Source organism: Podarcis vaucheri, assembly GCF_965113315.1.
Source record: "Podarcis vaucheri genome assembly, chromosome: 2".
NCBI lineage: Eukaryota > Metazoa > Chordata > Lepidosauria > Squamata > Lacertidae > Podarcis > Podarcis vaucheri.
Genome location: NC_138760.1, coordinates 73464929 through 73492483, shown reverse-complemented (window position 1 = coordinate 73492483; position 27555 = coordinate 73464929). Strand labels below are relative to the sequence as shown.

Here is a 27555-nt window from a genome sequence, read left to right as displayed (position 1 = left end):
CCTACTAGGACAGTACTCTTTTTTTTAAAACAGCAACAACCAAAACCTCACAATGTAATGAGCAAGCTCCTGAGTTCTATGAAAGTCTCAGTCAGGTAGGAGAGAGAGTTGTGGGTTTAGTTGGCCTGGAATCAGACTGGTGGGAGTGCAGAGATCCACACTGTTGTTTAGATCAACTGGTGCAGGTACAGCTGTAGCTCTGGTGCTGTAGGAGGCTATTTGTTTCCACAATGTGTGCAGCTTGTATTCCTGTAAATAACAGAAATATTACAAAGACACCACTACTCTCCAGGGCTCTGTCTCTCATCCAAAGGAAAGTAAACCCTGTAACACTGCCGCTGAACTTCTCACCCCTGGGAGAAATGGAGAATGCTGCACAGAGTACTTTCCTGATCTAATTCACCCCATCCAAAGCCACATTCGGCTATTGGTTATGTTTGCCCCTGTGAGGAAAGTAGCTTTAGGGGAAATTTTGAAACTGGAAAGCTGTGTGGAGAAAGGGTTAAATCTCCTCCCACCACCACAGCCCTGAACTAACCGCCCCCCCCAGCTTGCTCCGAAGGGAGGGGTGTTGTTGGAAATACTAGTCACAGATGATAGTGATGATTCAATTGATTACCCACCCTTCACTATTATGTCATAGGGCACGTCGGAGGAATTTAAAATTCAGCATTTAAAACTTTGAAAATAAATTGCAGTCACAGGAATAGATTTGTGTCCGCCTCTCATCTTTTACCCTATGTGGGTCTGCTTTTTATCTTTGGCTCTAAGGACTATACCCAAGAGTGTCAAACAGGGCAATGGAGCAGGCAAGGCCAGGTAGGGGAGCAGTGAACAAGCCCCCTTCCTCCCTTAACAAGATACCCTTCACTGTTATTGTCAGCATGCATGGGGATGTGGGATCAAGGCACCAACACATTTTGTATGTGATTTATCTCCCTTGGCAAACAGCCAGGTGGAATCAGGAAAGCATGGGGCAAGACTAATTGAAGAATAGGGTCAGAAGAACTAAACCAACCCCCTTGTATTGGGCCTGGAGACTTCCAGTCTCCACTGATTGGATTATAGTTGAGATGCCTGCAGCAGCCTTGGCAGAAAGTAAAAATGGGCAAACCTACATCTTCCATACTGGTTGCTGCACTGACACCTTCTGGATTTCCTTTTTTAAAAAAATAATTTTTATTAATTTAACACAAAATAAAACAAACATAAAATTTCACATCCAATTTTCACAAATTACTTCTTTTCAGGACTTCCTTCAGCTTCCCCCAAAATCACCCATAGTTATTATTCTTGATACGCATTTCATAATATGTATTGACATTAATAATATCCTTAATTTCTTTCTCTTTAGACAATACTTCTTAGTTTTTCATAGAACTTTCTTAAACCCCTCTAGCGTTATCTGTCCCTCACTTATATTTTCCAGATGTTCCGCAAATTTCCCCCAGTCTTCGATGAACCTTTGGTCTCTTTGGTACCTAATTTTCCCAGTCAATTTGTCCAACTCAGCGTAGTCTAACAGTTTCATTCTCCATTCTTCCACTGGCGGTATTTCCTGTTGTTTCCATTTCTGTGCCAGCAACACTCTTGCAGCAGTCATTGCATATTGAAAAAATTTACAGTCTTCTGGATTTCCATCTATATTTTAAAAACACCACGGCTGATCGTTTGGGATGCAGATATGGCTGTCAGAACCTGCCCCACCAACAATCAATTTAGGTAAGGGCTGCTTGCCAGAGCAAAGGCCTGCCAGTGTGAACTATAGCAGCAAGGTCCCGCTCAGTTTAGACCAGAGCTTTCCAAACTGTGTGTTGTGACACGTTAGTGTGTCGGCTGCAGTGTGTAGGTGTGTCACGTGAATGCTCCCCACGCTCCTCCCAGGGCTGGAAAGGGGTTGGTTTGGTTTGCTAGTAAAACTGCATCACTATGTCACGAAATGCTGCATGTCTAAAAAGTGTGTCACTAACATGAAAAGTTTGGAAAGTTCTGGTTTAGACCCTAGTCATCAGCCTGCACCACATTCACAGCTACCAGCCTGCCTGTGAGTAGAACTGGAGGAACCAAAATATGGCATGTCAAAGAAGCAAGAGAGCAGAATGAGAGGGAACCTGGGAAAACATTCACAGAGGTGGTCAGTTGGAGGATCCAAAAACGGAATGGCAAAGGCTGGTGGTCAAGTTTAAAGAGCAATGTAGAGAGATGTGACAGATGAGGAGAGAAATAGTATTGTCCCAATCCTGGTTCCTATTAAAGGGAGAAGGTTTATTTGTCCAAAGCTAAGGCTTGGGTCATCACAGCAAAGGCAGTTTCACAGGGCTGCTTAGTGCCAAAATAATTACTAATTAAATGTGAGCAATGGGGAAGAGGCAGCCGCACAATCCGAAGGGACTAATCGAAGGCTCCAGACTCTCTCAGGGCACCTGGCATAATAATCGCCTCTGATTGATTAGTTCAGCTGGTCAGCTGACAAGGGCATTAGTCACATGACTCCAGCCCTCCGGAGCGATGGAATGCATGTGGCTGACCGCGCTGGTCTGTGTAAATGGATTATTACTCCGAGTAATTAAGATGGAATTAAAAATTAATTCTTTTCTACAGAGCGATTGCATTTCAAGGGATAAGCTGGATGTTACAGCCTTTGTGTGATTTTTCTCTAAATTAAATTGGATTGTGTCGGGTGGGGGAGATTGGACGGGGATTAACCGCCTGTTAAACGACTTGCATGAGAAATGAGCATGGACTGAGATGTCTTGGTCTGATGAGATACTCAGCGGGGCCTCTCTTTGTTTGGCTGGCAACCATCCTTTCCTTGTCTGGGCTTTGTGGTGTAGTCATGCCTTCTTGGCCCAAGTGGGACGTTATCTACTATAACACATCCTATCAGCCTTTATGAGGCAAAACTAGGGCTTCAGGGATCCAAGGTCTTCCTGAGAGCAGCAATCAATGGCCAAAGAAACACTTATTCATTCAGACGATTTATAGACCATCCTATAACCAAAGTTCTCTGGGAGGCTTACAGGGATTGAAACAAACAAAACTACATCAAAACACAGCTAATACAATATCACTATTTAAAAATTCTTCAAAACTTAGAGCAACACTAAGAGAGAATTTGCAAAATTCAATTAAAACAAGGGTGAAGCACTAAAACTGCTAGGACATTTGCAAAGCTAAACTGAGTCCGGCATGGTTTCAAATTTGATGGGGAACCATGTGTTGAGATTCCTGCATTGCAGGGGGTTGGGCTAGATGACCCTCAGGGTCCCTTCCAATTCCATGATAATAAGCTTCTAAGGTGAAGAAAAATAAAAATCCAGAGATTTAAAGTAGTATCAAACTATAAACATAATTTACAAAGCCCAAGAAAATTAAAAGGTCTTTGCATGGCACTTTGAAGGACATTAATAAGGTGTCAGATGGGAGAGCGTTCCACAACTAAGGGGCCACTTAGAGTAGATTGTTGGATGACAGTCTCAAAGAGATACACGAGAGAAGAGGTGTTCCTTCAGATACCCCAAGCTGTGGAGGGCTTTGAAGGCCAAAACCAACACTTTGATCTGGGAATAATAATAATAATAACAACAACAACAACAACAACAACAACAACAACAACAACAACAATAATAATAATAATTTATTATTTATACCCCACCCATCTCTGGGCGGTTCCCAACCGAATATTGAAACAACAACAACAACAACAACAATAATAATAATTTATTATTTATACCCCACCCATCTCTGGGCGGTTCCCAACCGAATATTGAAAACATGATACAGCATTAAACATTAAAAACTTCCCTAAACAGGGCTGTCTTCAGATGTCTTCTAAAGCTAAGATAGTTGCTTATTTCCTTGACATCTGATGGAAGGACGTTCCACAGGGCGGGTGCCACTACCGAGAAGGCCCTCTGCCTGGTTCCCTGTAACCTTGCAGTGAGGGAACTGCCAGAAGGCCCTCAGCACTGAACCTCAGTGGGGGTAGAGACGCTCCTTCAGGTATACAGGGGATGTTAGCAATTTCACTCCTCCAGTGCTGCAGATGAGATTGTTGTAAATCACATGCCTGTCTGGGACGACTCTGGGAAAGGAATACACTTATCTCTTCCGCTGAGGGTACTATTACACTGTACTTTCGCTTTTATTTGTTTGTTTGTTCTCTCGGAGCTGGAGAGAACGGACGCCATTATGCTTTTGTCTGTACATAGTGTGTAAATAAGTAGATTAGCTCTACAATGTCTCACTCTTCTTGCTGTGTTATGCCAGAAGATTAGTGTACATGTATCAATATTATGTATGTTGCTAGAAGTGCACTGGAAGAAAAGGGAGATGCCTTTTCCAGAGCTGCGTGTACCAGAGGACACTCAGAGATCCAGGGGCTTGCAGGCACCCCCAGAGTGTTTTTCCAACAGGGCCGAGGCTATTTAGGGCTTTAAAGGTCAGCACCAACACTTAGAATTGTGCTCAGAAATGTACTGGGAGCCAATGTAGGTTTTTCAGGACCAGTGTTATATGGTCTTGCCGGCCACTCCCAGTCACCAGTCTAGCTGCCACATTCTGGATTAATTGCAATTTCCGAGTCACCTTCAAAGGTAGTCCCAAGTAGAGTGCATTGCAGTAGTCCAAGTGAGCGATAACTAAAGCATGCACCACTCTGGTGAGACAGTCCGTGGGCAGGTAGGGTCTCAGCCTGCGTACCAGATGGAGCTGGTAGACAGCTGCCCTGAACACAGAATTGACATGCACCTCCATGGACAGCTGTGAGTCCAAAATGACTCCCAGGCTGCACACCTGGTCCTTCAGGGGAACAGTTACCCAATTCAGGACCAGCAAGTCCTCCACACCAGCCCTCCCCCTGTCCCCCAAGAACAGTATTTCTGTCTTGTCAGGATTCCACCTCAATCTGTTAGCCGCCATCCATCCTCCAACCGCCTCCAGACACTCACACAGGACCTTCACCACCCTCACTGATTCTGATTTAAAGGAGAGGTAGAGCTGGGTATCATCCACATATTGATGAATACCCAGCCCAAACCCCCTGATGATCTCTCCCAGTGGCTTCATATAAATGTTAAAAAGCATGGGGGAGAGGACAGAACCCTGAGGCACCCGACAAGTGAGAGCCCAAGGGTCTGAACACTCATCCCCCAACACCACTTTCTGGATATGGCCCAGGAGAAAATGGACTGAGAGCCAGCAAAGATAGCAAACTACTGGCACAATATGTTCATAACACACAGCCCGTCAGACCTATTGATACTGACTGAAACTTACCAATCATTGTGAACAATGCCTCCTGGTAATTGAAGCTAGAGGTGATCAGGCCATAGATCACTCTCTCTGTTCAGGTAGGGTAGCAGCTGATAGAAGGCGCTGATAGAAGGAGCCTTGAGTGACAAAGATGGATCAACGAGCACCTCCAAACTTGGTTGTCTACGATGAGCGCAACCTCCTCCAGAACATGACTTGCCTGAGCAGATGACTCACCTCCTAACAGTAACAACATGTGTCCTGCTGGATCAGGCCATTGGCACTTCTAGTCCAGCATCCTGTTCTCAGTGGCCAACCCAATGTCCCCAGGAAGCCCACAAGCAGGACCTAGGCAAAACAGCCCTCTTCCCACTTGCAATTGCCAGCAGCTGATATTCAGCATACTGCCTCCAAGGGTGAAGGTAGAGCACAGCCATCATGGCCAGTAGCCACGAATATCCTTATCCTCCATGAATTTGATGAATCCTCTTTTAAAGCCATCCAAGTTGGCAACCACCAATCTACTTTCTTTTGTCTATCCGGAAGAGAAGTGCTTTCTTTTGTATGCCCTCAGCTTCATTACAAAACCCAGAATTGCACCCAAATGCCTTCATCTGTTTTCTGGATTGAGCCTCAGTATGCTCACCCAAGTCCAGCCCATTATTGCAGCCAGGCACTGACTAAGTGTCGTAGCCAGGCACTGTGTGTAGAAAAGAAGCCCTGCGTCATCGTTTCAGCAATCATCTGACAAAATCTGAATAGGATTTTCAGTCATCAGCGAGCACATCTTCAGTGCCCCACATAGCTCTTTTACTCTCTCTATGATGAACAGAAGCCAAATAAATCTTGCCCAAAAGCAAATCCTTGCAATTGTGCTGGATTTGCATAATACATACAGGTTGCAGGATGCAGCTTTCTTGGCCCAGAATTTTGATGGTTTTTTAAAATATATGCTGCAATGATTATTCATCTACATAAGAGATGAGCGCCACCACTTGTAGCTCTGCTCTAAAAAGCTTTGCTGGAGTTGGGAATGGATTCATTCTCTGGAGTGGGATGCAATATGGAATCTAGAATGCAATCAGCAATCCACTCCAGCCAGGGACGTGCAGTAGCATCATGTACTTGGGTGACATTTCTCAGTTTGCACAAGCCCTCTCAGCTCATGCTCTGAGACCATGAAGATGACAAGGAGTCAGCGACGTTATCAAGCCACCTGGCTTGCAATGCAAAACCTAGCAACCATGGCCAAAGGCCATCCTCTCCTCCCATGCTCCTCCCTAAACGGAGTCGGCCCAGTATACCTGAAGGAGCGTCTCCACCCCCATCGTTTGGCCCAGCCACTGAGGTCCAGCGCCGAGGGCCTTCTGGCAGTTCCCTCACTGTGAGAAGTGAGGTTACAGTGAACCAGGCAGAGGGCCTTCTCGGTAGTGGCACCCGCCCTGTGGAATGCCCTCCCACCAGATGTCAAAGAAATAAACAATTATCTGACTTTTAGAAGACATCTGAAGGCAGCCCTGTTTAGGAAAGTTTTTAATATTTGATGAATCATTGTATTTTAATATTTTGCTGGAAGCCACCAAGAGTGGTTGGGGAAATCCAACCAGATAGGTGGGGTATAAATAAATTATTATTATTATTATTATTATTATTATTATTATTATTATTATTATTAAAACAGAGTTTGCCAAAATGTTGTAGGTTCTGAGTTGGTTTCAGAAACCACTGTGCTCCGACTGGAACCTGGATTTCCAGGCTGAAATTCACCTCCTAGGTCTGCATATGTCTACAGGCATATCTTCACAGAGAATGACTTGATCAGATGCAGCCAGCAACTCAAATATAGCTCCACATGTGATGCTGGGATGCCATGCAGTGCTGCAGATTAGAGTGGCAGATATTTGGGTTGATTTTGTAGCTTTAATAGAGTAGCCAGGCAGCATTAAATGTAAATGTCACACTTATTAATGGGACCAAATTAATGAACATAGGAGGGAGGCCTCAGGTAAATCATATTCTGGAGGCATAATATGCAGACATAACGGAAGATAGGCAACAACCACTAATGAAGCCCCCAATCACTAACAGCTCAGTTGGATAGAGTGTGGTGCTGATAACACCAAAGTTGCTTGCTCAATCCCCCTATGGGACAAGTTTCACATTCCAGCATTGCAGGGGGTTGGACTAGATGATCCTCAGGGTTCCTTCCAACTCTAGAATTCTATTATTCTAATGGGCAGTGGGAAACTCCCGGCATCTCAACACAGTGGGTTGCTAGTGCTTACCGAGCGGGGGAGGAGAGGGGCACGAGGAGCTTGACCCAGTGCAGCATTTGGTTCTGAGACCATCAGAGTGATGCCAACATTACGGACCACACTGTGCCAAGCTCCCTAGGCCTTTCCCCTCTCTTCTTGGTAAGCACTAGCAACCTGCTGTGTTGAGAAACTGGGACAGGATTTTGTTCCGCACCCAGTCTGACAACTACGTGAAACCACTGAAGAGAGTGAGTGGCTCGTGTTCACCTAGCAAGCTTTGCTGCTCAGCTGGAATTTGAACTGAGCCCATCCCAGTCAAAATCCAACACTCTAACCACTACAGCATGCTGCTTCTCCTAGTGGCTGCTCCCTTGTCACAAGTCAAAGAAGCAGTGGCCAGTTTCCTAGGTGACAGTCTCAGGAAATAAGTCTGAGGACATGTAACTCTACCAGCTTGCTAAGCTAAGCAGATGTGGGTCTGGTTAGCATCTGGGAGACCACCTGGAACCCCATGTAGCACTGAGTAGATAATTTGGGGTGAGAAAGATATAATATGTTCCAAATAAATAAATGCAATAAGAGTGAGGAGCAGAATACAGTATTGACTGTCCAGCAATGTCTGGATGCTGGACTGGACTTGGTGGAGAAGAGGACAACTACACACTCACAGACACGCACAGCCAAACAGGTTGCGAGGATGAAAAGTGGGGGTAGAGAGCAATGTATACCTGTCAGCCTGAACTCCTTGGAGGAAGGGTACATTAAAAATATATATACATAAATATGTGCTGGGATTTTTAAATGAAGATGAATGCCTACCTCATACTGGAGACTCCCAGGCACCCCCACGACCCTCCCTCCAATTGATCGGGAGCCTTGAGTATATTGGTGAAATGCCCACTTACCCCCAGAACATAACATCTCCGCTGAGCCGGTCCCACTGAAACGGCGCCACTTCCCGCAGAACACCCCTGAGCCTTTTGATTTCGAAACGACGGCCGAGTATTTACATATGACTCCGTTTGGGTTTAGTCTATAGACTACGGGCGAGATTTAAATCTAGAGCAATATTTGCCTTTGATTCCTTAACCTGGAAGGTCGCCCCTTCATTAGCGCGTCTTGCGCGGCCCCTTCCTCCTGGCCTTTCCTTTGACTAGTTTAGCCTCTATTAATCATGCATGTGGAAGTCCTCATTTGCAAAGTGTGGCGCTCATCCCTGAAGAAGGAGGCCATTATCATTCCCACAGCAGCTCGCAGACAGAGAGAACGGAAAGGAGTAGCCAGCCCCAGAGACCCCAGAACTGTGTGTGGCGCAGCCTGTGGAGCGGACGGGGACCCGGGTCCCAAGGCCCAGTCATTGCCCCTTTCGCTTAACTGGAAATGCTGCGACATCCACGACGCCCAGATGGCGCGAAGTCTTCTCTCCCGCTTCCTCCTCAGCAAAGCACCGGATTCAAGGGAAGGAGGTTGGCTCTGCAGCGCACCGCTCGGCGGCCAGCGACAGCCAGGAGAAGTCCCAGGCGCATGTCGGCCTTCAGGGCTTCGCCGGGGCTCAAACTTCAGCATCTTGTGCGCGCATGAAAAGTCCTCAGCCCCCCTGACTTCTCTCCGTTACCTTCCCTCGGGCGGCGGCGGTCAGAAAGGGGCCGCGGAGCGCCGAGGGTTTTCTAAACTCCTATCAAATATTTAACTAGGTATCTGCGCTCATGTATAATGAATAGCTCGGCCCCGCGCCTGCCGGCCGGCCTGCCTGCCTGCCTGCTCGCTCACTCACTCACTTGTGGTGTTTAAGGAAGTGGAATATTGTTATTAAACGCCATTGTATTAGCCGAGCTGCTGCAGGCGGCCCGACGGAGTTACAGGCGGAGAAGGGCGCGCGGGCTAATAAACAACGCATTATGCGGGCAGACGGGCCGCCGGCTCCTTTGCGAGCGGGCAGGCGAGGCGAGGGAAGAATCTCCTTGATCAAGGAAAGGCAAGGAATGACTATGGCTACCTGCTGAAAATTCTCCCCAATTAAATTACGCTCAGGCTCATCCGGCCAGGCCAGCATGGCAATAGGGGAGAGTTTCTATTTGCAAATCAAAGCAGTGCTGGAACCAGACACCGTCCATTGCAGGGAGTTACCCGTTGGGTCCTCCCTATTCTACCATTCTGTGATTCTATTCCTGGGCCTGGTTGTGGAGGGCGGTCTGCAAACTATCAAGTGCATCTTGCATTCCTAACAGGGGAAAAGGCAGGATATAAATAAATACTGTTATAATAATGACCTTCCTGGAGTTTCTGAGGTGCGTTTATTCAGCTCAAGGAGGTTAGTGCTTTAGCAGTATGTAAAATGTCCTGTACTGCAAAGGGCTTAGGTTATGAAAAATGGAACATTGTTAGAGAGAATGAGTTTTAGAAGTTTGAGCAAGCTTTTGAATTCCACAGAGCTTTTTCTTGGACTGGACATTAAGCTGAGGAAGAGTTCTGTGAATCTTAAAACCTCTCTCACTGAGTTATGTATTGATGAGAACCAAAGGTAAATACAAGAAGCTGCCTTACACTATCATATCACTGGTCCACATAGCCCAGTGTTGTTTTATCTGACAGGCAGAATTCGCTGCAGAAGAGATCCTTCCCAGCCCTGCTAGTTGAGAACCCATTCTCGTTTTGTGATGGTGAGGATTGAACCCAGTGGTCTAGCAGACCACACACTCTAGCACTAAGCAATGATGATCCTTCACAAATAAAGGTATGCTCTCACTTTTCCTTGGAGCAGGAACTTATCAGGAAATTGAAGCCAGAAGCAAAATGGGGGGCACAGCAATGGTACAGCACTATGTTAATGAGCTCTGCTGGGGGGTATATCTGTGATCATGGTGAAGGTGATTAACCCAGAAGGTATGGAATGGAATGGAACAGAATTAAACTTTGGTCTAGAGACTCTGGCTCATGATGAAAATAGGCCTGAATGCCTGTCGTGAGGGTGGAACTGTTTTTCTGTCAGCAGTGTGAGAAGCAGAAATGTGCACAAGGCCTTAGTCGAGCTAAGGCAATGCACCAGTGTGAGGAAGGTACAAGATGTGTTACTCTATGTGACTTGCAGTGCTGGGTGACCTTCATGAACCTCCCTGAACCTCAAAAGGGCTTGGGGTTATATTAACCCCTAAAACAATGGAAGACTGCTCCTGCCAATGTTTGTCCTGTGACCTGTCATTTACCAGTACAAAACCAATTTTAGTTGCAAACAACAGGGGAATTAAAAGGAACCAATCAGCTCACAAGAAAATGTTTTATGTGAAGCTGGGAAAGAGAAGGAACAAGTCTCCTCAATGGGCTTCATCTCTTTTCTATACAAGAAGCTTTTTCTGATCTTTTTTGTGTTGAAACTTTTCTCTGGAACACACACATACACACACACACGGAAAATTTTGCTTTTAGATTCCATTCTTGCTCCTTGTAATAATTTACACTGGGTTAAGTGTTTTCTGATAACTTTCCCACATACTTTTTGTACAGCTCTAATAATTCCACACACACACCCCGGCGCAGTTCAGACTTCACTATTTTATTTTTCTTTAATTTTTACCTGGACACATTTTCTGTTTTGATTTTGCTGGATCCCATATCCTAAACTCCACTGACATCTAGTAACATGCATCCACGGGAGCCTGTTATCTATAATTTCATTCTGGATTGACAGCTATGTTCTTCTGTTTATTATTTCTCTCTTCCCCAAGATTCACTCATGTATACTGTGCTGTTGATTTCTCCTCGATACTATTATGCTTATATCTTTCATAAACTGAACTTCCTTCACTGGTCTTCTGCTATAATGTATTTAAAATAAAAGTTTCTAAACAGCTTTTGGACTCTCAAATTCTGTCTGGTCACCACCCACTTGCCCATTGGAGCAATTTAAGAACCTCGTTTTCATTGCTACATTTCAGCTGCAAAAAAATCCCCCAGAGGTTTCTACACTCCCAGCCACCTGCATCTGTCTGTCTTCCCTCCAGGTAAGCAAGAGTCATTATCGCAGCTCAAGGACACATTCCAACCAGGCGAAAGCACTCAAGGAGAGGAGAGAGCTGGGCTGACAAGGGATGTGGCATTGAGAGAGAGAGTGGCTTTGGAAAGTTTTGAGGGCCAAATATAAAGGCTTGGAGGGCAACTTGTAGCCCCTGGGCCTGAGGTCCAGTCCCCCCCCCCCCCGCTAAAGATCAATAACACTTTGACATAGATAATATGAGGGTATTATATGAAAATTCTTTAAAAGATGAGTCATCTAAAATTGTGTTGCAATTGAAGGAAGTCATGTGCGACACATAGTAAAAAGTGGACTACTGCAATGCACTCTACGTGGGGCTACCTTTGAAGGTGACTCGGAAACTACAACTAATCCAGAATGCGGCAGCTAGACTGGTGACTGGGAGCGGCCGCCGAGACCATATAACACCGGTCTTGAAAGACCTGCATTGGCTCCCAGTACGTTTCCGAGCACAATTCAAAGTGTTGGTGCTGACCTTTAAAGCCCTAAACGGCCTCGGTCCAGTATACCTGAAGGAGCGTCTCCACCCCCATCATTCTGCCCGGACGATGAGGTCCAGCGCCGAGGGCCTTCTGGCGGTTCCCTCATTGCGAGAAGCAAAGCTACAGGGAACCAGGCAGAGGGCCTTCTCGGTAGTGGCGCCCGCCCTGTGGAACACCCTTCCAGCAGATGTCAAGGCGATAAACAACTACCTGACATTCAGGAGACATCTTAAGGCAGCCCTGTTCAGGGAAGTTTTTAACGTGTGATATTTTATTGTATTTTTGGTTTTTATGGAAGCTGCCCAGAGTGGCTGGGGAGGCCCAGCCAGATGGGCGGGGTATAAATAATAAATTATTATTATTATTATTATTATAGAGTAAGAAGTTTTTGTCTTCCAGGATAGGGCAGCCAAATCACTTCAACTCAGGTGCTCTACTCTAGGCAAACTGTGGATGGAGCGATACCTTTCCCCTGCCTTAAGCCCTGATAAATTTATTATGGATCTACCCTTTCCATTCACTTGGGTTTTCCACCTTGAGTTTTCCTAGCTCGCATTCTTACTTTCTGTTACGTTCTAAACAGGGCTGGATCTGCCCTAGCTATAAAGCTGAAATGAGTCTGCAGCAAACTCTGGAAGTGAAGCCACACTGCAGATTATTTGAATTGTAACAAAACACCCATGTTTCATAAAAAGGCAGAGGCTGAATTTCTATGCACATTTCACAGGGAGGAAATTCCACTGAATTCAGTTGGACGCCGTGGGCAGGATCAGGCCTGCAGATATCTGATATCACTTGCTGGTGGGATGACAACATGTTTTGACTTGTTGTGGCTGCCAGCATGCGTGACTCGGGGGAAACTGGATTCCAGTTCACTTGGCTGAGTAAGCTCTGTATGAGTTGACCATTTGGATGAGGCATACCTTCTTAGTCAGGAAAGAATCTTGTTAATAAGCAGGGGCTCTGAAGTGCATTTTATGGTGCTTTTCCTCCCTTTTCTTTTCTCTGTAACCATCTGTTTCCAATCCTTCTGCTTACTGCTATTTGAATCTTTATCAAAGACCTTGTTAAATAAGCCTCTACGTGGCTTTATTATAGACACATCTAAGAGCTGTGTGTTTTTGTAAGAGAATTGATGGTAGCTGCAAAGAAGGAACACAGCTTTTTTTTTGTTTTTTTAGAAGCAATAATCTGTTTTGTGCTGAAGGCACCAGTAAGGTGAAGAAACAGTCATTCTATTATGTGAGGTTGTTAAAACCCATGTGTAATAATGAAAGACAATACTTTTGAATTGCTTCTGTTTGTTTGTCTGTCTGTGCATTTTGTCAATAACAAAAGTTTACATAGGACCTGAAGTGGAAATCCAAATGGCAGCCCCACCCACAAAACACATACACACAAATCAACAATAGTCACAGTCCATGGGGAGAGACCCATTGCACCCTGGTTCTGCTTATGGGTTTCCCAGATTAGCCTCTGTGAGGACAGGATGCTGACTTTTGGCCTGATCCAACAGGTGGTTCTTATATTCTTATGGAAGTTCTCCTGCACAAGCCTAACTGAAACGAATAGCAACTGCACTATGACTATGTATGTAGCATGTGCAGGAGAAAACCCTTTTATATTGTGCCTTTTGGGTCAGATCTGACTCCCAGTCTGCTACTTTTAATGCGACTCCAGATCCACCTCCAGAAAGCCCCTGGCCTCATTTTTAGGCCCACAGCTGAAATTCAAAAAATTATAGCATGGATGGGGGCAGAAAATGTGAGTTAATATTCTGCACTGGAATAATCATCTGTGCTCCTTCCTAAACCACTTGCCTAGCCAGAGTGTTTCTCACACCATTGCTCATTACCCATGGCTTAGCTAGGGAGCTTTGGTAAGGCTTCTGCCTTCTGATCCCTGTTCTCATCATCCTGCCTCCCAAAGCAGGCAATAGCAGCATTTGTTCATTGACTGGAATGCATATTTTAGGATAGGGATCGTGCAAGCAAAAGATAACGGACAAGGAATGTTTTAGAAGTGTCTCACTCCCCACCCAACCCCCAGATTCTTGGCTGTTGTTGCTTTGCCTGGTGGTGACTTGACTGACCACTTTGTGATCTGCCTTTGACCGGATTATGTGTTAATATTTCAGAATCCACTCTGCTGCTCAGGGAACTGGCTGATTCTTTCAAGCTGACTGAGAATAGAGCAGGAAACGCAAGGTGTACCTTCTCCTTTTTTTTAACCCAAGGCAGGAGTGGAGAGGAAGCTACATGGGGTGAGAGTTAATAAATAATGGGTGCTGCCATTCATTTGAATTCCACAGACAGAATAGCAGGGCTCCAGCAAGACAGCGGGGAGAAGAGCCAGGCCTACGATAGACTCTCGCCTCTTACTAAGTATACCTGCCACTTACCAGTTTTCTTCTCCTTCTTTGAGCAGGAACAATTGAATAGGGGCTCAACTTCAGTAAGCTAGGTTACTTACCCAGGAAGGAAATACAAGGACTGGAGCAGGTTGCATATGGGTGAATACCTTGTTATAACCACCCAAGACTCAACCAGAATGGACTGAACTGGCTGGGACAGAGACACAGGAAACATTCGGAAGACCCCTTTGGGCTGCAATCTTGTTTGTCAGGTGGTGCAGTGGGTCATGCATAGGATTGTGCCACACTTGTCTACTGCCCCCAACAACAATCAGTATCTTTATCCACGCAGTGGTTAAAGTGGGTAAAGGTAAAGGTAAAGGGACCCCTGACCATTAGGTCCAGTCGCAAACAACTCTGGGGTTGCTGCACTCATCTCACTTTACTGGCCGAGGGAGCCGGCGTACAGCTGCTGGGTCATGTGGCCAGCATGACTAAGTCGCTTCTGGCAACCCAGAGCAGAACACGGAAACGCCGTTTACCTTCCTGCCAAAGCAGTACCTATTTATCAACTTGCACTTTGCACCTGCTAGGTTGGCAGGAGCTGGGACCGAGCAACGAGAGCTCACCCTGTCGCGGGCATTCGAACCACCAACCTTCTGATCGGCAAGACCTAGGCTCTGTGGTTTAGACCGCAGTACCACCCGCATTCTGGTTAAAGTGGTTAAAGAATGGCAAAATGAAGAGTGTTGTGTGATTTAGGTTGACTTGCCTATTGAAGTGAACCAAAGTCTGAGAACGGTGCGCTTTGTGAGAGTGCTCCCAGAAACACGTGAGGAAACAGCAGTGCTGTACCTTCAAACCCCCCAGTTGTCAAAGGATGGTTTAAAAATGGTACTACAGCAAACTTGGTAGCAATCTTTGGTCCAGATTAGCTCATTCAAAATAAAGGAACGATTGGGGTTTTTTTAAGCCAGAAGGAAAGAATGTCATTGCCGTGGAGAACTGGTTGAAGGCATTCCACTTTTCTTCCATTGAAGCCATACACTGAAACCCCACTGCTGGAAGAAATGTATAGACTGAAGGCCAGTACATATGCTTGTCCTTGAATTACATTATATTTCTATAGGAGAAAACTCACAGGGTGGGAGAGTTTAGAATGAACGCACTTGTTCATGAAGAACAACATGTTGCATTTCCACCCTTCCATTTACATAATGCACATTCGTGAGCAGCAACCCAAGTGCATTCAAGGTTGCCATTATGCATTGTATTTCTGGCTTGATCCAGCACAAAAGAAGCCGGTCTCTTCTTTTATGTCCATTGTCCTCTTTTTCTCTGCGTCTCTGGGATGACATCACAGTCCATGACGATGCTTTCCCCCGCCAGCCCGCCTTCCTCTCCCACCTCTCTCCTCCACCAGGATTCTCCGAAATGGAGCCAGCCATTTGAGTAGAGAACTCAGTCATACAAACGTAGAGGGGAGTGGGGGGGGGGAGATTATGAAAATGAACAGTAAATAAATACCAGTGCTGAGGAGCTAATGCTGATAAGAGGATTTTCAAAATTAGCCATTTGCAAGAGCAGATTAAATACGTTTAATGTTGGGGGTGGAAAGCAGCTATTAAAATATGCAGCAAATGCCGCTGCAGCCCTTCCATGCGGCCCAGTCGTTTTGCCCTCTGCACACACTGTTGGCTCGACGTTCAATGCTGGTTGAGGACACTAATTTACTGTTGTCTTGCTGGTAAACAAGCCGGCTGCTGGCAAGGGTCCAGAATTGCCCTCAGTTCACCATGTGAGATAGAATGCCAACGGACTTCCTTAAAGGACGATGAAGCATAGGGCAGCAACTGATCTTTGAGAAACACAGAGCGAGGAAGCTATAGTGCGGGGTTGGGCTTTGCTAGCTAAGGGGAATGGGAGGCCCCAGTTACGGCCTGCAGGGTTGAAGGACCTGCCCTTTCAGGGATACCAGTCATCATCCAGACTGTGTTCAGAACACCAAGGAGCTTTGCATGAAAGTGGCCCCTTCTCCCGTCACAGCCCCTTCTGCTCCAGGCAGCTTAAGGCAGCATAGCAGGGCACATCTTGCAGAAGGGAGGCAGCATAAAGGGAACCGCATGCATTGGTGTCCATGCAGCCCACAAGCAAAAGCTGCAGACAGGGGAGGCTGGCCCATTTGGGTAAATGGGGGCACTGCCCCACCAAGCTCAGTCTGCCTTCAGCCAGCTGTCCCAACCCACCTTATAAGCAGCTCAGGTGGTGCACCGTCTGTCAGCTTCCTCCACTTAAGCCTCTTGTAGGGGCTCAGCACGGAGGAGGGTGGGGACAAAACTAGAATGGCTCTGCCTTTTGTTGACCTCCCTGCCTTCTGCCCAGGCAGCCCCAATGGACACCAGCTCCCACTGGCCGCCAATATGGGGGTTGGCATTGCTTGAGGAATTTATGGGAGCCCTGAGGAAAGGACCAGTTTAGGTGTGGAGGTACATTAAATGTTACATGACCTCCATCATGCCAGAAAAAAGTGTGTGTGCGCGCACGCACGCATGAACATCTGTCTGGATGTTCTGGGCGGGGCTCAAGCTAAGAACTTTTGGATCTGTATGCAGCTGTTCCATGTGGTGAGCCACTGAACGATAGTATTTCCTTTCGCAGCTTTGTATCCTCAGGTCCTGGCCTGATCCCACACACCCATGCTGGTCATAGGACACACACACACCTGGACACGAAAGGGGATTTCTGTCCCAATAAAGCCTTGTTTGAGCAACAAGAGCCTTCTGCAGGTGTTCTCTACTCCACTCTATTCACAGTGGGGGAGTTCAGGCCCATCTCTGGCCTGCCTACTTATTTTTAAAAGGCGGGACCGGCCTATCTAGATTACTGCAATGTGTTATACGCAGGGCTGCCTCGGAACACAGTTCAGAAACTTCAGCTGGTGCAGAATTCAGGTATCATTGTTTATCTTTTTACTTGGGTTAACAGAAAACAACAGTGATATTTAGGAACATAAACTTTCAGATTTTTTACTTTTATTTATAAAAAGATTATATACACACACCATTAAACAGACTTTAGAAGACCGCATCAGACTTTGTTGTGCATTTGCTGGGCTCAGCTCTTGACCTGGGTGCTTCACATTGACTGGTGACCTGTGAGGTAATATGCTGATGGCCTTGATGCATGTGGGGTGTATGTGTGTTTGTGTTTCGCAGTCTATAGCAGTTTCCTCCTCCAGACATTCCCCCAGCATGCGGATGATCCTGTCATCCCTCAGCATGGGGAGATCCAGCATGGACACGGGGTGGTGATCCAGTGGGTCCTCCCACTCTTCTCCCCACACACAATTAGAGAATGCCTGAAAGGGATTAAGGTTCCTGTGTCCTGTGGTTGGCCTTTGGTTTGTTCCTGGCTGTACCCTGTATTTGACCTTCACCAGGGGCAAAACTAGGTTTTATTTCCCCCGGGTCAAAGACCCAGTTTGGCACCCCCCCACCCCGCTATGACTTTGCCTTCAGTTGTGACCTACTCTTCACCCCATAGCTCCTGGTTCATCTCAGACTGTGGCCTTGGACTCTGATTCCATTCTCTGCCCTGGCATCTCTCTGCACTTTTCTCCCAGCCATTCCAGGACCTGGCGTTTGGCTGAGAAAAACATATATGGAGAAAAGTTTCCACAGTCCAATTTTCACCTGCACACCCCTCTTGTTCTGTTTTTAATTGGAAATATCACTCCTCCTTCTTCCTAAGCAATTGGGACAGTTCTGGGTCGAAGCACACAGAACTGCCCCTGTCATGTCATGCCAAGCTTTGCTTATCTTCAGGTAACACCAGTGCGCTTCCTTCTCTGCTGTGGTTTGTTCCCTTAGCAGCATCCTTCAAGAGGAGAAGGAGGCCTCCTTCTGTCCTCCCCCCCCCCACTGCCCAGAGTAGGCAGGCAGCTTGGTGATTGATGGCCACTTTCCCTCCATCGCGATCAATGCTGTGTCACTCGGTCAACATGGTAGGGATTTTTTCCTTATTTAAATCAATCAGGCCTGAAATTTCTTGCTGGCTCTGACAGCTGTGGAGCCCATGTGGCCAGTCCAGGCTTTCCAAGAGCTGGGGAGCCATGAAAGGGTAAAAGGGTGGGGGAAGCCGTCTATGAGAAAACTAATGGGCAAGTCAATCTGTGCAAGTGAGGTCCAGGGACTTCCTAAAGACAGGAAGCCATTTTCGAGCACAGCCTGGACGGCTGAATTAACCTCCGGTGATAACTGGGTCTCCAAAACCAACTCTTGCAGGAAATCTTGCTTGGGTACTTCTCTGGCTCCTAGGGGAGGGGAGGGAAAGTGGATTCTTCCTCCCTAGGGCCCCTTGAAAGCTTCTCAGGGAATGTGTCATGGACTGGCCGGATGCAAAGGAGTGGTGGGAGGGAACCCCCAAGCGGGAAAGACTCAGAGCCAGGGGATTGGTGGTGGGACGAAGATGAGTGGTCAGAGGGCGAAGTGGGAGCAGACTGGGAGGTGTCAGAAGCTGAAAAGGCAACAGGGTTTAGTGAGCAGGAAGAGGCTGTGGCAGAGAGAGGTCCAGAAGCAGAGGCAGAAGCAGAGACTGGGGAGGCAAGAGGTAGAGTGGAGGCAGGCTGCTGAAGAAGCCAGGGAGTCTCCTGCTCCTGCTGTGACCAGCTCCCCTCCCTTCTGGTCTTCTAGAAATCAGGGGAAATGAAGAAGGCAGAGCAAAGAGAAACAAGACGAAGGAACCTCAGGTTGCTGGGGAAGGACCTGGGGGAGGAGGAAACTCAGAGAGCTGTGGGAAGGCAGAGTCCTCCAGCCCTTGCAACTGCCTCATTGGGGCAAGACCTACTGAGAAGAGTTGCTGTGATCACTACTTCTGAGCTGTTTTGATTTCTTTGAATAAAGAGTTAACTTCACGGACACCAGGTGTTTTATTACTGACCAGCTCCTGGCTCTGGACTTAACATTCAGTGACGGCAGACAAGCTTCTGGAAAGCTAGTCTTCTGTAACTCATCCTTCCCTGCAATGTGTGTGAGGCAGGTTAGGTGGGCACATTCCAGAGCGAACTCTTGGTTCATGAAGGCAAACTGACCCAACCAACCAATGTGGGGGAAAGTTCCCAAAGGGAGAAGTGGAAACTCTTCTGATTTTCCTTTGGGTTTCACAGAGTCACAGAATTGTAGAGCTGGGACCATAAGAGTCATCTAGTCCAACCCCTGCAATGCAGGAATCTTTTGCCCAATTTGGGGCTCAAACCCATTGCCCTGAGCTCAAGAGTCTCATGCTCTTTTCACTGATCTCTCTCTCCCCCCCCCCTTTCAGGTGAAAGGAGCTTCCTGTTTTGTGAAGCATTACCCCGAGAGTGATGCTGACTTGTGCGTGGTGGCGTTCTATGGCACATACTCCCAGGTAAGTGTGTGTTTACAGGATTTCAGCCGCAGTCTCATTTCCTTCCTTACGCCCAGATAGGCAACAGATCATCCTGTTCCTGCCTGCACCTGCCACACAGCGAGGCTCCATTAAGGACGCCTCCTTGGCTTCCAGCAACATGGTCACAGCAGTCTGCCGTGCAACACATCGCTTTGAAGCGCGTGGGTTTTGTACGAGGGCCAAGCAGCTGCAGCAACATTTTCCTCGCGAGCACGCCGAGATGCCCCCAATCCACTGTCTACTCGCACACCTCGCACGCTCACTCCCTTGCCCATCTGGCCGCGGTTTTCCCCCGGCCCGTGTCCAGAAATACGCCGAGCTGGGAGAAGAGTGGCCGAAGAGGGCTTACATCAGGAAGACTTGCCAGGGGCGAAACAGCCCCTCTCTCGCCTCCCTTTACGGCTCTTCGACGGCAGCAACAGGTTGGCCGCCGCCCATGCAGCGTTTCGAGATGGGGGGGGGGGGAGGAATCCATGGGCTCCAGCCACAAACCCTCGCGATTTCTTCATCCATTTCTTCTCCGCTTCCCGCCAAGACACCGTCTAAATCACACAGGCCGTACTGATGCCCAGCGACGCCGTCGCAGGAGTAAGAAAGTGCCATGGAAGGGAAGAGCTTTTTGGAGGCTCGGTGACACTGTTGGGGGGTGCAAGGCAAGCTGTGTGTGCTTGGTGAGAAACTGGGTGACGAGAAAGCCACCCCCCTCCCCTCGCTGCCTGCGGCGACTGATGGTTTGATGAGCATATAATCTGGCCCAGTTTCCACGAGGTATTCAAAAGGAGGTCACCTAGGAGCGCGCGGAGGGCGGGCGCTGGCAGCGGGATGCGCTCCCCCTGCTCTCTTCCTCTTCTACACTCCAGGCCCTAATGAAGCACGTGGCGCTCGCAGGGGGCGCGAGGGAGCCTCTAACGCGAAACGCCTGTTCTTGTAGGCCGCAAATTAAAAAGGCAATTTATAGAACCCACAAATAACAGCGTTGTTCATTTAACCGACATGGTGGTTTGCTGTGGTTCCCCCACCGCCTGCTCTGTTCGAAACGGCTGGGGAAAAGACCCCTGATAAACTCTTCCCTTTTAAAACCATAAAATTGTAGAGTTGGAAGGGACCCTGAGGATCATCTAGCTCTACCCTCTGCAAAGCAGGAATATGCGGGGATCGAGCAAGCGGGGTTGGGTTTTAATTTGCATTCGTTCTATTGCTGTCGGCCGCCCTGGGGCGTTCGGGTGCAAGGCGGGTTAATAGAAACAATCATAAGAACGGAAATACACGGCAGTTGCGTGACGCCGCCTTGCCGGCCGGGCGTTTCTTCTTCCGCGTTGCCACCTCTCTTCTTCGGGCAGCGCCCGCTAATTAAAGCGCTCGGCTCGGCTTTGCCCGAGGCGGCTTTGCCCGGCGGCTGCTGCTCCTCCTCCTCCTCCTTGCCTGCCTGCGTCCCTTGCTGCCTCTTCCCCCGACGCGCGAAGAAGGGGACGCGGGCGCAGCTCCAGGTGGCTTCCGAGACGCCGCGGCGAAGTGGGAGCGGAGAGCGAGAGAGACGTCGAGTGCTGAGGTAAACAGATTCAAAGCCAATTATCCTGAGCAGCCTCCCGGCCTCCCCGCGATGGGGGAAGGAAACGCCGCCAATGACAAGCTCGCACGCTGGCAGGGACTGGCGGGCCGGGGCACGTGAATTTACAGGGGTGGAAAAGCCCGCCCGTCTCGCAGAGTTCACTTGGGCTAACTAGGGAGAGCGTCAGCGCAGGACTTTGGGGCCACAAGTCCGCAGCAGTGCCGGATTTACGTATAAGCTAAGCAAGCTATAGCTGGGGGCCCCACTCTCTTGGGGGCCCCAAAAAAATTCAAAGCAAAAAAACCTAGATGTACATTTCCAAAACATAAGATAAAAAACAAAATAAAATCTACATACAGCAACAGTGTTTTGTGTTGTGTAGGCTCCTATTTATTATGTGCAAAGTGGCTTTAGAAACCTATTGGGTCCATAAATTACGTATAGCATATATTCAACACAAGAAACAGCAACAATTTGTTATTGACAAAGGACAGCTGTACATATAAAGGGCCCTATTACCTCCAGTATCTTAGGGCCTCATTGAACCTAAATCTGGCCCTGGTCCATAGCCTCACTCCCGAGGGACCCAAAACGTTGTAGGTCACTTTCTGAAGCGACTTGAAGGAACACATCATTAACATCTGAAAAAGCCCAGTTGCGACCAGAGTTTAAAAGTACCTAACTGCGCCACTGCCGGTACTTCTGCAGAGGAGTGGTATACCTTGCTTGGTATGTGTGATGCTGGGGTTGGCATCATAGAATGTCAGAGCTGGAAGGGACCGCAAGGGTCATCCAGCCCAACTCTCTTGCAATGCAGGGATCTTTTTGCCCAACACCCACAACCCTGAGATTAAACGTCTCATGCTTTGCTGGCTGAGGCAGTCGCGCCTTTGGCTTTGCATAGGGGTGGTACTGGAGGGATAACCTGAGTTCAAATCCCAGCATTGTTGTAAAATCTGCTGGTAACCTTGAACCCGTCACTCTCTGACTCTCTCCCAGAGTTGTGAGGGTGAAAGGAGGTAGAGTAGGGACCTTGAAAACTATTTTGACCTCTTTGGAGGAAATCCTACATTGGACCTGCCTCAGCTGCATCCGAAATGTGAGCGAGCAGTGGAAGGTTGTGCGCTGAGGTCAGAGATTGTGTATAGAGAAATCCAGAGAGCAGTGTAAAGAGCAGCTAGAAGCAACTCCCTGTTATTTGTTGTTAGAGGCTCCTTGCAAAGATAGCAGGAAGGTGAATATTGGATAAATGAATATTGGATAAATGCAAACTAAGGGCCAGTTCACATATTCTTCATTACTGCAGCATCAAGTGAGGACTTGCTCAAGTGAATGAGCCACATAGAATTTTCACATCAGTTGTTCTGCATTTTTATGGAGCTGGTTCTCACTTTCAGCTGCAAATCATCCTGGTGAGTAATCAAAGGATGTTCATGAATGCTTGAACCACTGACTCAATGCCTGCAGTTCTTTTTGGGTGGGTTGGGATGTGGAGGCATTTCCAGGTGAAGGCTTTTGCTGACATCCAGCCGCCTGGATGTGGGTGTCTAAGCACAAAAGTCAGCCCCAGTGCTACTGACTTCCTTGTCCCAATGGTACAATTAGCAGGGTCCGTGTTTGTGGAAAAGTCCAGGCAAGATTTTGTTGTGCAACCCCCAGCATTTTTTGGTGTCTTTTCTCTAGGCCCTGTTTCCCCACTTCAGATTTTGCACTTGACTCTGCAGCCAGCACTGCACTAAGAGTGCTTCCTTCACTTCATTTTAGTTTTGTATCCCTCTACTGAATATATGGGACGCGGGTGGCGCTGTGGGTAAAAGCCTCAGCGCCTAGGGCTTGCCGATCGAAAGGTCGGCAGTTCGAATCCCCACGGCGGGGTGCGCTCCCGCTGCTCGGTCCCAGCGCCTGCCAACCTAGCAGTTCGAAAGCACCCCCGGGTGCAAGTAGATAAATAGGTACCGCTTACCAGCGGGAAGGTAAACGGCGTTCCGTGTGCTGCGCTGGCTCGCCAGATGCAGCTTTGTCACGCTGGCCACGTGACCCGGAAGTGTCTCCGGACAGCGCTGGCCCCCGGCCTATAGATGTGAGATGGGCGCACAAACCCCAGAGTCTGTCAAGACTGGCCCGCTCGGGCAGGGGTACCTTTACCTTTACCTTTACTGAATATACAGAGGTAATGCAGAAATGAGGTAAAATTCACCAAGGATGCCAGTTTAGTAATAAAGAGGGCAATCTATCCCTATGATCTGCCTCCTTCCTGAATCAAATATGTTGGATCTTCTCTTTATACTTTGGACTTTAGTGAGGCTGGTTTCAAAAAGCTTAAGGAACTACTGGATGAGATCCTATACTCAGAAATACTCAAAAGAGAAGGGAGCCCAAGATGGATGGGAGTTTCTTAAAGGTGAACTATTGAAGGCTCAAATGGAGACAATTCCAACAAGAAACAGAAGTGGACGGCATCTAAATAAAGTGGTGTGGTTGCTTAAGGAGCTTGCATATGAGCTCAGATGTAAGAGGGGCATGTACAAGAAATGGGTGAAAGGGGAAATCACAAAGGAAGAGTATACACAAGTAGCCAACAGTTTCAGGAAGGTCATGCGGGCCACAGCTCAGAATGAATTCAGACTTGCAAGAAAGATTAAAAATAAAGTTAAAAGGATTCTTTGGCTATGTTCAAAAGCAAGAGCAAGCTGTCCTCTGCATGGAAAAGATGGAGAAATGCTGTTGGGGGACAAAGAGAACTGCTCAACACCTACTTTGCCTCTGTTTTCACCCAAAAGGAAAGTAGTGACCAACCTGGTGATAACAGAATAATGCAAAGAGGGAACTGCAGCCAAAGTCAGGAAAAGAGGTGGTAAGTGAACACCTAGCTACTTTAAATGAATTCAGTTCTCCAGGGCCTGATGAGCTGCATCCAAGGGCAGTGGCATAGCGTGGGGGGTGCAGGGGGGGGGGTCGGCCGCACCGGGCCAACATCTGGGGGTTAGGGTTAGGGGGCGCAAATCCATGGGTTGGGGGCGCAAATCCACGGGTTAGGGGGCGCAAATTACTTGCCTTGCCCTGGGTGCTGACAACCCACGCTACGCCACTGTCCAAGGGTACTAAAGGAGCTTGCAGGTGTAATCTCAAAGCCTCTGTCTATATTCTTTGAGAATTCTTGGAGAACAGGTAAGGTCCCTGCAGACAGGAGGTGGGCAAAAAGGAGGGTGGGGGAAAGACCCACTACTGGCAGGTCAGTGCCATCTCTATGATTCTGTGAATTTGTGCAAATGTACCTGTTCACTCTGTCTCCTGCCCAACTCCAAAAGAAGAAGGAAGCAGCTGGGGGGGGGGGGAATCATGCAGTAGCTGGACTGACAGTTCATAAATAATCCGGTTTAGTTTCTATTGAAGGGAAATTAGTGAAAGGGTGAAAATGATAAATGTGCGCACAAGTACACAAACACATCTGAGCAGATCCCTAAATTGAAATCGCATGCATGCTCACACACAGTGATGATTGCAATCTCTTCCTTGGTATCTGCAAAAATCCATCCTCTTTGCTAATTTTTTTTTAAAAAACAGATGCTATTCACTTCACTTAGTTTAAGCACCCGTAACACAAATATAAAGCGTGCAATGGCTAGAATGTACGTTGATTTCTAAAATGGTTCTCTCCCCCCATATTCCACATTAATAACATTCACAAATGACATATTCCAGACTGGAAGCCATTTTTAGCATCAGTTGTGAGAACACCCTAAGCCTATTGGGCAGGCATGCAGATGGAAGGGCCTCCCTGGGGGCTGTCAGAAAAGAAATTATATTGTGACAGAGGGAATCCATGTTGCTTATCGCTGTACAAAATTCAGCAGAGCACTGTGCAGGGAGAAACAATCTTTACACATATTTGCTCAAGTCTTTGGGGGCTTGTTTTGCAAACTGCAGACCACCTTCCCTGCCATCCCAATCCTGCATAAGCTGAATGAATGTGCTTGTGGCAAACTGGTCATGTGCACTGGCCTGGCACAAGCACAAATCGCTGGCGTGCTCACAATGAGCTATGTGGATTTTCTCCCACAGCTTATCGATGGCATGCTGTCAGTTTGTGCTTATGGAGGTCTGATGCACATGACCAGTTTGCCATGCGCATGTTCCATTCGTGCTAGGAGAAAACAGTGGCTGCACAGATTGAATTAAGCCATAACCATGGCCATATAAATTGCCCTTTAGTTTAACAAGCACTGAGTCACAGCAGAATCAAAGCATTGTGAGGCTGCAAGTGATCCCAGGTCATCTGTCCAATCCACTACATGGAGGTGAGATATACTGCTGTCTGTCACATTGACTTAATATATCCCTGACCATTGCTGTCCCCGCTCAGCCTCCAGTGAAGGACAAACTGTGCCAGCATGGATAGTGTTAAACTTTGAACAGGAAGGTCAGAGTTCAGATCCCGATTCTGCCATTAAGTTTGCTGAGTAGTCATAGTAGTCTGCATGTCATGCTTGATTACAGGCAAGAGTTCACCAGGACCTCCCCCCACCCACTCCCCCCATTCTTGCAGCTACATCCGAGCAATGGGAATTTGTGTGTGCATTGCAACATGCAGGCCCTGACAGAGCATATTGTCAAAATTTGATTAAGGAAGAGCTTTTTCGCATAATGCATAGTTAAATCATGGAATTTGCCACCACAAGTTATACTGATGGCATCTATCACTACATCTTTTGGTAATGAATTTCATAGTTTAAAAGGGAATTACACACATTCACAGAGGATAAGGCTATCAACGGCTGCTAGTCACAAAGGCTATATATATATATTGCCTCCGGGTTCCTGTGAAGAAATCAGAGGCAAGTTCTTCCATTTTCAGCTAACCACATTGGGTGGAATTCGGGGTAATGCTCAGTGGGATATGGGTACACAGAATGAAGTCCACTCACAAAGTGAGATTTGCTCCCCCTGTGCACCTCCTAAATCTGTTCTTGGTGTTTCCCCAAACCTCCCAGAACAGATTTAGGGGGTGAAGGAGGAGAGGAGGGAGAGCACCATTGCATGACTAGACTTCAATCTGTACACACAGTAATTGTCATGGACTGGTTGGACACAGAGGAATGGTGAGAGGAGCCAGCTGGGGAACACCCAAGGGAAGAAGGTTCAGAGCCCTGTGAGTGGTGGTGGGACAGCCATGAATGGTCAGAAGGAGAAAAGGGAGAAGACTGGGAAGAGGAGGGTTCAGAAGCTGAAGAGGTAGCAGGGCTTGGGAGAGTGAGTTGGGAGAGTCGGTGGCAGAGATAAGTCCGGAATCAGAGGCAAATGCTGAAGCAAGAGAGTGGAAGGAGGGAGGCCAAGGGGCAAGAGGAAGAGATGAGTCAGGCTAGTGTCACAGATGTCTCTCCCTCCTGCTGTAAGAAGCTCCCTTCCCCCCTGTCTCCCAGAACAAGAAGAGGACTGAAAAGAGCAGAACAATGATAGGCTGCATGAAGGCGTGGTCTCTGACTTGGAAAAAGCCCTGGAGAGGAGGAGACACAAGCTGTGGGAAGGCAGGGACTTTGAGCCTGGGCAACTGATTTCATGGAGTAAGACCCACAGGGGAATGAGCTGTTGTGTTCATTAGGCATGATTCTCCGCCAAGTCTGCCAAGATCATGGTTTTGCTAATAAAGAGTTAACTCCAGCTTTGAACTTTGTGTGATTTACTGACCAGCATGCGCTCTGACAGTAACTTAGATAAATACCACCCATTGTGGTGTTTGGTGTGAACCAGGACAAGCTACCGTATTTTTCGCTCTATAGGACGCACCGGACCATAGGATGCACCTTGTTTTAGAGGGGGAGAACAAGGGAAAAAAATTCTCCCCCTCTCTGCTCAGTGCCCCTTCAGCGAAGCGGCAGGAGAAACGGAGCCCCTTCCATTTCTCCTCCCGCTTGGCTGAAGGGGCGCTGCGCAGCTCTCCCTCTCTGCTGAAGCCGGGAGAGTCTTGCTCTCCCGGCTTCAGCAAAAGGAACCCGAAGCCTTCGGAGCACAGAGGGAATGCTCCCTCTGTGCTTCGGAGGCTTTGCGTTGCTATCGCTGAAGCCAAGGAGCCTGCATTCGCTCCATAGGACGCAAACACATTTCCCCTTAATTTTTGGAGGGGAAAAAGTGCGTCCTATAGAGCGAAAAATACAGTAGTTAGTTTTCACTGTGATTGGTTCAAACAAGCCACCTTCAAATGTTGGTTT

General features: G+C 47.7%; 2 long non-coding RNA genes across 3 annotated transcripts; one reads left to right on the top strand and one right to left on the bottom strand.

The window, feature by feature from the left end:
- Positions 1–5: 5 nt before the first annotated feature.
- Positions 6–11295, bottom strand: LOC309527100. Of its 2 annotated transcripts, none has more exons than XR_014217099.1 (2): positions 8414–11295; positions 6–249 (listed from the first exon to the last, which is right to left on the bottom strand). It is a non-coding gene; the product is annotated as an uncharacterized lncRNA (long non-coding RNA). The 2 variants fall into 2 exon arrangements; XR_014217100.1 differs by having other exon boundaries at positions 8884–11295.
- Positions 11296–21108: 9813 nt separating this feature from the next.
- LOC309527099 lies at positions 21109–27015 on the top strand. Its single transcript, XR_014217098.1, has 3 exons — positions 21109–21349; positions 24130–24203; positions 26770–27015. It is a non-coding gene; the product is annotated as an uncharacterized lncRNA (long non-coding RNA).
- Positions 27016–27555: the final 540 nt, after the last annotated feature.